Genomic DNA, 9088 nt, shown 5'->3' with positions numbered 1-9088 from the left:
TTTCTCTTTTGGTATTATTTCAGATTAGTGTTGTTTTCTTAACCACAACTGTCAAATAACTATTTCTTTCCAAAAAATATAAATTATGCATTTTCCCTGGGTAATTTAAAGGATAACTAATGTAAAAATCAACTCTCATGACTCACTCACATGTTGCAGTGAGTCCCTCACACATGACACTGTTTTGAACTTAATTCCTTATAAAGTTCTCCCCCGTATGAAATCTGGGCGAACAACTGGTTTGAGCTGGATATCACCACAAATCGATTTAGATTCAATATAATACATTATTTGAAATGCTTCTGTACTGCATTGTGACAAAGTCAGACTCCACCTCATCTGCATCTTGAAAGTTTGCAGCATCCACATCACCATACAAATCTACGAACAATTATTGGCCACATAAGCATTTCATACCCTGGTGCGAGCCTGGAAAGCTTTGAGGTCAAAGACACCTAATCTGGAGGTGCAGTGGAAGTAGGAGGCGAAAGCTATGATGATTGGCTGAGGAGGACAAGAGTGATGTGTCAAAGAGACTCACAGACCAAAAGCAAGGAAAAATAAACAATGGAAAGTGGAAAACTTTCTTCTCAACTAAATCCGTTTGGCTCCATGTGACCGTTCTGTTCTGCAAACATACAAATGACAGGTAAGTAAAATCTCTTGGCTTTCAGACATGACTACCTTTTCTTTGTTAGTGGGCTTAACATTTCCTTAGGACCACCAGAACTGACTAATATCCAGGTGAGTCTTTCCTTCTATCCTTTTCTGTCTAATTGAGAAAAAGAGACAGCGAAAACATTGAGTCCTAATCCACAGAGCACACAAGCGTCTTTCATAGGAGTGTTGGGGGTAGACCCTTATTTGTTCATTCCAATCATAGAGAAAGTGACTTTCCGAGCCCGGCCTGGTCTGAGCCTGAAGATTAGATGAAACCAGAGTGTTTTAAACCTCTTCTGTGGCTGCGGATTAGAGTCGCTCCATCCCCGCACATGGTATGAAACAATAAAGAGAAGCGCAGGTGGATCTGAAAGAGAGGTTTCTTAAATTCTACATGTTAAAAGTTTTGCACCCACAACCAAAGTAAACAGCAGTTTGGTGCCTCTCTTTAAATTGCAGTCGAGCAAAGTTAAATCAATAAAAGCAATTTATACAATATTCTTGAGAATTGTATGAAACCAAATGCTATTAAACAGCACTTTTCTTGACAGGTCAGAAAAGGTTACAGTGTCAATAGTCAAAGCAAGTTTTACATTAATGCTGGTTACCTGTTTGCAATTCTTCCAGCAATTTGAACCACTTAAGCGTGTCTGTAATAGCAACTTATTATTGATGATGTCAACCGTGTTTCATCTGGAAAGAGTAAACCATAAAAGATAATAAGTGTCACTAGTGGTGATGTGTTGACAAAGCTTCATGAACCAGTGCCTTTCTTTCTAAAGGCCTCTAGATGGCACTCTCTGCTCTATAACCTATTGCTTTGCTATTAACAGCTCATCACTACTAGTAGACCAAAAATGTTCACAGTACTTCCTAAACCTAATTATTTGTTTTTACAGTTATACTTGATGAGACAAAAAATGGTTTACAAGTGGGACTATAAGAAGTTGTCTTGTCTACCACTAGTCAAGCTAAAAGAGTCCCCACAACGTAAAGGGCAACTAATGTATTGATTTAAGTGTATCTTCAATAGATCCTGGACCTCTATTGTACTCATCAGTATGTGTCTGTTTGTACAAAACTCTCTTTTCATTTAAATATTTACATTGAAAAATGTACTTAAGCCCCGCCCACTCAAATTTTCTGGAGATGAAATATTGTTTACCATAAGCACACACACTGTGATTGGTCAAGTATCAAAGTATGTCACTGCACGTAGTCAATCCCAGAAGTCCCTACCTCCTAGGGACTTGTTGTATAAACAAAGCAAGCCATGATTACAGCTGGCTGGAGTGAAGAGCATTATTACATTATAAGTGTTTAAGTTAGTAATTATTATTTTTAAATAAAGCAAGTTTCTATTATTTGCCAAGATTTCAGACGGAGAAGAACTTTATAAAGTAATAAGTTCAAAACAAGGTCATGATGAGGGACTTACTGCATCTTGGAGAGGAAGACTTAACATTTGAAACATGGGCCTGGAGAGTTGGATTTTCACATTAGTTGCCCTTTAAGGCAAATTAAAGGCTTTAAGACCATATCAACTATTGATGTAAGCACGATTTAAAAACATTTCTTGCACAAAATAAACCTTGCCTAATGCACATTGCCAGGTACCGCATTCATTCATGACAAAAATGTTGGTCCACCAGCCATTATTATTGAATTTACAACTACCACGTTGCCCAAAGCAAACGTCTCTTTCCAAAGTTGCTACACGTACCGTGAAGTGCATCTGCTGTGAGAGGCCAGGCTGCAACCGCTTCAGTGCTTTGTTAGTTCTGCTGCTGTGACTTCACGTCAACCTAAAATTATTTGTTCGAATAAATAAATAAACGTTACCAGATTTTTAAGTTCAAGAATTTAATGTCTTGCAGAAAAATGTAAGAAGCCTTGAGAACTTTGTGATGAAGCTTCATGAAACCGTGTACCTCTTTTCAGAGTCCACTAGATGGCACTCTGTGCTCTTTAAGATATCATTTTGTACACCTATTACATTGAACACGGCTTCATGAAGCTTCATCAAAACATCACTAGTCAACGCACTTGCACACATGTGAAAAAACTAGACAAGCTAAACAACATTTGATAACTATTATCTAAACACATGTTTCATAGTCGTGAATGACACAAATTCCTAGTAGTATCAAGTATAGTAAGTATAGTTTATTTTAAGGATTCTCAAGAAGAAGCCCAGGAAGAAAGGTGAGTCGCAAAACCTTTATGGTCCACCTTTTCCTGGGCAAAAAACTATTCTATATTTTATACATAAACTCTTCTATCGTGTATCGTGATGTTGGTGTCAAGTGAGGCAACAATTTCAATCATCTTAACAGAATCCTAGCCAGAGAAGGAGAACATTTGTGACTCAATTAGTCTAAATGGAGGCATCAGAAGTGTGACTCCTCACCAGGAGGTCGCAGCAAGTGTCCCGCCTGGAGTGACACCAGGACTCACATCGTCATGAATTATTCCTGCCTTCTCACTTTACAGGGCCGAAGAAAGTGTAGTGAGAGGGCAGCGAACTCTCCACATGGGTCTGAGGTCGAGGAATGGATCCAGAGACGAGTCAGTGTGGCATCATGCCGTCTGATACGCAAGATGGTAAGATATCCCTGGAATCCTACGATGTCCCCCCTCGGCCTGGCCGTCGGGGGGGGGTTCACTTTACAGCTCGTCACCAAATTAAAAGAGTCCAGGGTCAGTGTGAGCAGCAGCCAGACCACAGGACAGAATTAGAGTGCTACGATCCAGCGGGCTGGCACATGAACACCTACTTTCTTCACGAAGAGAGTGGTAAAGCTCAAGTAAAAGAGGGAGGACACAGGACTGATCATGTCTGCGAACTATTATAAATGAGTCCATCATCATCAAGGTGTTTGAGAAGAATCCTATCACGCCATGATAAAGTTCTCCAACCACCGCCCTCCTGTTTTGCTTGGGCATCTGCGCAGGTGTGAGTGAGAAGACGGCAGCGACGGTGAGGAGTGAGTGCCGCGCTTGAAGAGGGAGAGGAAAAACACGACTGTAATGAAGGAGAGAGGAAGAAGAAGACAGATGCACGCTCTCTATCAGTCGTCCTCCCCTGTAGCAGTGAGGGGGGAGGAACCTGCTGTCTTAAATTAATATTCTTATCAGCTCTTGTTCTGAAAAACTCCTTTTCAAATGAGCTCAATTCCCATGGTCAGTGGGAGCAGAGGAGGTTAAATGTTTCATTGTTAATTCTTTGGAAGATGTTTTGTATTTAGAAAACACCATCAGTGTGTAGTTTTACACTTCTTTTGTTGGAACAACAACTCTTGAACAGTTAATTCCTACCATGCCATTTGTACTTCATTCATTCCACTTTTTGACTTTTTTTGCACTGAATTTATTATTATTATTATTATTTCTCTTAAAATAAAGCTGCTCTTCAGTCTTGAATACGAACATAATTATAATGAAACTAGAATTTAGAATTTAATATTTATGAGCTTCAACAACAAAGTTCTAATGGATATACATTATAACATTAGAGCACATGCCTTGCCTTATGGGACTTGAATACGAGTGGTGTGAGTACTTTTTTACTAGTGATGGGTTGATGGCGCTTAATGAACCATAATAATATGTTCAAAGCACAGTACAAAGATCACAAATATGATTTTTGTTTGTAAATTTAAGACCTGGTTCATCTACAAAACTAGTGCTGGGTCCAAAATCGCAAAAATGTAAAAAAGTTTCAAAATGTATTTAAATTGATTAAAAATGTTAATTGAAGTGAATTACATGATATAAACACCCCAAAAATTGGTAATTTAAATGTTACACATTTCTTTCATGTTTACCAAGAACAGTAAGATCATCTCTTGTAGTCAACAGGTTTTTTTTTTGGTTTTTTTTATTTAACAAAAGAGAATTCTTATATAAAAAAATCATGAAGTCTCCAGATTCTACACTTTTACATACTGAGCCGGATTGTTGTATCACAAAATAAAGTTAATAGTGTGTAACTATGATAGACTCATAGATGGTTATAGCCAACAGAGATAACAAATGCTAAGAACAATCTTCTCAAAAAAAATACATAATGTGATGAAATAATCTGTGAACAGCATTGATGTTGACATTATAAAAGGTATATTTAAACAACACATTTGTAGATGGATAGATTAGATTGGCCAGTAATTGACGAGTAAACATATGGAACATTTTGTTTTGCAATTGACCCAGACGGTGGTGAACAATTTTGCCCCTCCTGTAACTGTTAAACACCCCTCAGTTACAAGTTCTGATAAGTACAATGAATCTTAAAGTAACATCACAGATCGCTGAAGACATCAATCAAACCCGTACAAGACAAGTTCTTGCGAATTATGACCTCATTTATTTGCTCTATGAGGCTGTTAGAGATAATTTGTTCATCTACAACTTTACAACTTCTAACGCTTTATTGATACTCACCAATTTTTCCAACTGTGGCTTAAAGTTGAAGAAAGTTTCAACTGAATGGTTAAATGTGAGCTTAGCTGAGGTAACGTTTTATCACCTTTGTCTTCTAGACGTGAGCAATGTTCCTAGTTCTTGAGAGTTTTTTTGTCATTGTTGGGGAAGTATATGAGCTTAAATTTCAATGTAGTCGTAAATCATTTATAGACATGACATGAACACAACAAAGATGTACTGTAAAGACTTACATCATCTGATCCAGCCTTACACCCCAGCTCGGTCTCTGAGGTCTGTGGATCAGAATCTACTTATGGTTCCACGCACACGGCTCAGGACCAGAGGAGAGAAATCTTTTCAGGCTGTTGCTCCTAAGCTTTGGAACAATCTTCCTCTCTCTTTGCGCTTGATGGAGTCTACTGACTCCTTTAAGAAACATCTTAAGACGTTTCTATTTGTTCAGGCTTTTCCTTGAATTTCTCGAACTCCTGTGTTGTTCTCGGTGTTGTCTGGTCTTTGAAGTATGTACTGTTTTGAGTATTGTTTTGATTGTTAAAGCATAAATATTACTTACTTACTTACTTACTTACTTGCAACAATATAATAAATGAATGACTTTGTTGTTTCTATTGCCATCTCTTTGCTTTCTCTTTTTGCTGTATGTTAGTCTTCGCTAATGCTTTGAATAATTAAAAAAAATTAGAGAATAAATTATACTTTATTGATTTTTATTTAACTTTGGGATTTTTTTTGTTTTATTTTAATTCATTTTTTGCATTTAAATATTTGTCATTGTATCATAGTTCACTGATTGTTTACATTTCAATAATGTGTATGTAAAAAAAGATTTAAAAAAATGAAATTTACGATTAACAAGCAAATATTCACAGAATTTGTTTTGGTAATTTTTGTGTTGTAAATAAACTTGATGCCACTAGATGGCAAAGCGAACTATTTTCTTGGGATCTAAAGGAACAATGCAATCCCCTGAGATCCAGTGACGACTGAGGACCAGAGGATACAGTTGACTTCGGCAGCTTTTAAAGCTGCGTCAAATACCTGAGTACTTATGCAATACTACAAATATATCCTTGTTCCTACAGTATCACAACATATAGCAATATACTGTACCATTTCCCCTGTATTGTGATATTCTTGTCAATACACACTCCTATTCTATCCATCTTAAAAGGTGAATAAAAATGCAGTAGTGTTCTGGCAACAATGCTAACCCAACAGTGGAACATAAAAACCCAGATCATAGTTGGTCACATTTCTAATGTCAGCTTTCAGTAAACAAGTCAGCGAGTCTTCAGAACCAACAACGACACTAATCCTCCTGCTGCAGCCGCTCTATAGGCTGCATATACATTCGTCTGTCTGTGTTTGTGTGCACTGTAATCTGCCGTGACGGAGACAACCAGGGACCAGGTCGGTCTGAAAATACACATTCTGTTTAGCAAACAAAGACCAGCGCCTCCCCCAACCACAATTACAAAGACTCTGTCTTTTTGCATCGCCACAGTCGCACAGTCGATTACATCAACTGCCCCCCTGCCCCCCTCCCGACACCAAGTCTGAAAGTGGTGAAGGTATCCTTCATAAACACACTATCTCTCCAGTGACCTACAAATAAACAGAGGAGGGAGAAACCGTGAGCTCCAGATACTTGTTGCCCTGACAGAATGTGTGTATTTCAGTGTGTGTCTGAGTGTGTGTGTGTGTGTGTGTGTGTGTGATTCATTCACAAGTCTCTAGTCCCACCACACAGAGCTAAACAGGAAAGACAGAATCAATCAGAGAGGCATCGACAGCAGCCAGAGGGCGAGTCCAGAACACAGTCCATCTGCATCACATAACATCCCTGAAGCGCTCCGTGTGTGCGTGTGTGCGTGTGTGTGCGCGTGTGTGTGGGCAAATACGTGCACGTTCATAGACACTCATCAGTCCGAGTGACAGAAGCGAGCAGCCATCATGACACCACAACTTTGATTTATTTGTAGTGACTGATACCAATACATCATCTGCGCAGGAAAGTGGCAGCTCGTGCCAACTCGATCCGGTAAACGTCGTCGCACAAACTCGGTCCTTGAATTTGATTCAGGCCCAAAAAAAACATCAGATGTAAGCTGGCCCCACGTTGAACCCACGAGCTTCGCAAGATTTTACCACACAAAACTATCATCACACAAGCCATACATTCCAGATGAAAAAAAATAGAGCGCATCAATAATAATAAAAACCTTGTACCACTTCCAATTCCAACAGTGTGTAAGTACCAGAAACAAGTTCTGCAACTCCAAACACCAAAGCATGTTATAACATCCAGCCTCAGTGGTTTTTTATTGCATGAAGCCTAATGTTGTTGGTTTCTTGTCATCAAACATTTGGCTCCATAAACTTCTGCAGGTAGTAATCACTTCCTGTGAAGCAGAACAGATGATAAAATCCTTTGAAATGTGAGTTTTAATAGTCACATTTCCTGTTAAGGAGCCAATTTAAACTTTTCTCGACAGAAATATGAAATGAAAAAGACGTTTTTTAATAGAAAGGTTTGGTGGTTCTCGTCCTATAAAACTGCTAGAAGTAGGTAGTAATTATGTAAACTTATTTTACAAAACAAATACATTTACTAAACTAATTGTAATTGTGAAATTACATTTAAACAATTTGTGTCTTAAGAAGTTTAAACATCTGTTTAAGAAGAGTTTTGTTTTTCGGCCACCCTGACTAAAAATAACAAAAGAACAAGAACAAGAATAGACTCCAAATCTTCACCAGAACCAGCTCATCCAGACATATGCATTGAAAAATATGAAACTCCTGATGGACCCGAGGACCCCCTGGCTTAGCTGAAGCCAAACATTCCCTCAGATAAAGTCAGTGTGGCAGCCATGGGTGATGAATTGAGACCATTCCAGAGTGTATCCTGTTCTAATCAGGGCAAAGATAAGCTCGTTTTACAGGCCTTCACCTCCACCATGCTGTCAACCACTGACAACAGGAGACCCTTTTCTCTCCCTAAGCACTAGCAGAGCTTTCATGTTGACTGTTGTCTTTTTTTCTAGAAGATATCTCCTAGATAGATGCACGGGTAAGAGTGCAACTCTGACATTCAAGGGAGTGTTACCCTTGGCCTTGGTACGATGAGACAAGCTCCTATCAACACTACAACGGGGTTTTAGAATCTCTCTCCTTGGATAGGAATATCTAGAAGCGTGCCCTAACAATGGCCAAGTATGGTCTTCTCAACAAGTCATTATGAGATAAATCCACGAATGTATCAAGTTACAATAAAACATCTAAGCTGGCTGAATCTTTGGATGTTGAAAACCAGCATTAGACCCATCCTTGGGGTCTCTTGAAAAAATGCAACGTACACACATCAACACTCCAGTTCCCAGGCTTGCATGGGTGAGCCCTCCATTAGCCTGAAGACGGCGCTGCTTTCAGCCGATCGTCTTGAACTTGGGAGGTATGATTAGGAAGAGAGCACGGGAATCTACAAGAACAAGCATGGAGACTAATCGTGGCTTACTTTCGACGAGGGGCCCCCTTTCTACCACGAGCCTTCTAAGGTCCTCATCTCCAGGGCCGCACCCACGTCCGGGCCCTGCAGGCGTCTCAGTCTGACAGCTCTTGAGCCAGATACTGGCAGTACAACAGAGTAGTCATAATCGCCGCCTATTCACTTCTCCTGGATAATCCTCAACAGAGTTCAGCTTCTTTTTTCCTTCAGTGTCAGTTTTTTCTCGCAATGTTTACACAAGTTGCATATCGGTGTCTAACTCTGCTGGGTTGGCTTTGGGGCTGTATACCTAAGAACTGTGTTTTAACCTGTGTCTGAGGGTTCTCCTCTTCCAGCGTGGCTCAAGACCCGGGGTGACAAAGGCGTGACTCACAGACGACTGTCAGCCTTCAATGGGCCGGATTAAGACGAGCGTAGAACCTAGCGCTCCCTGACATGTTGACATGTTCTACTAAGTGCATTTCAAGGTGGATT

The sequence above is a fragment of the Callionymus lyra genome, chromosome 1 (assembly GCF_982586985.1).
Source record: "Callionymus lyra chromosome 1, fCalLyr1.hap1.1, whole genome shotgun sequence".
Lineage (NCBI taxonomy): Eukaryota > Metazoa > Chordata > Actinopteri > Syngnathiformes > Callionymidae > Callionymus > Callionymus lyra.
Note: the sequence above shows the minus strand (reverse complement) of the source record.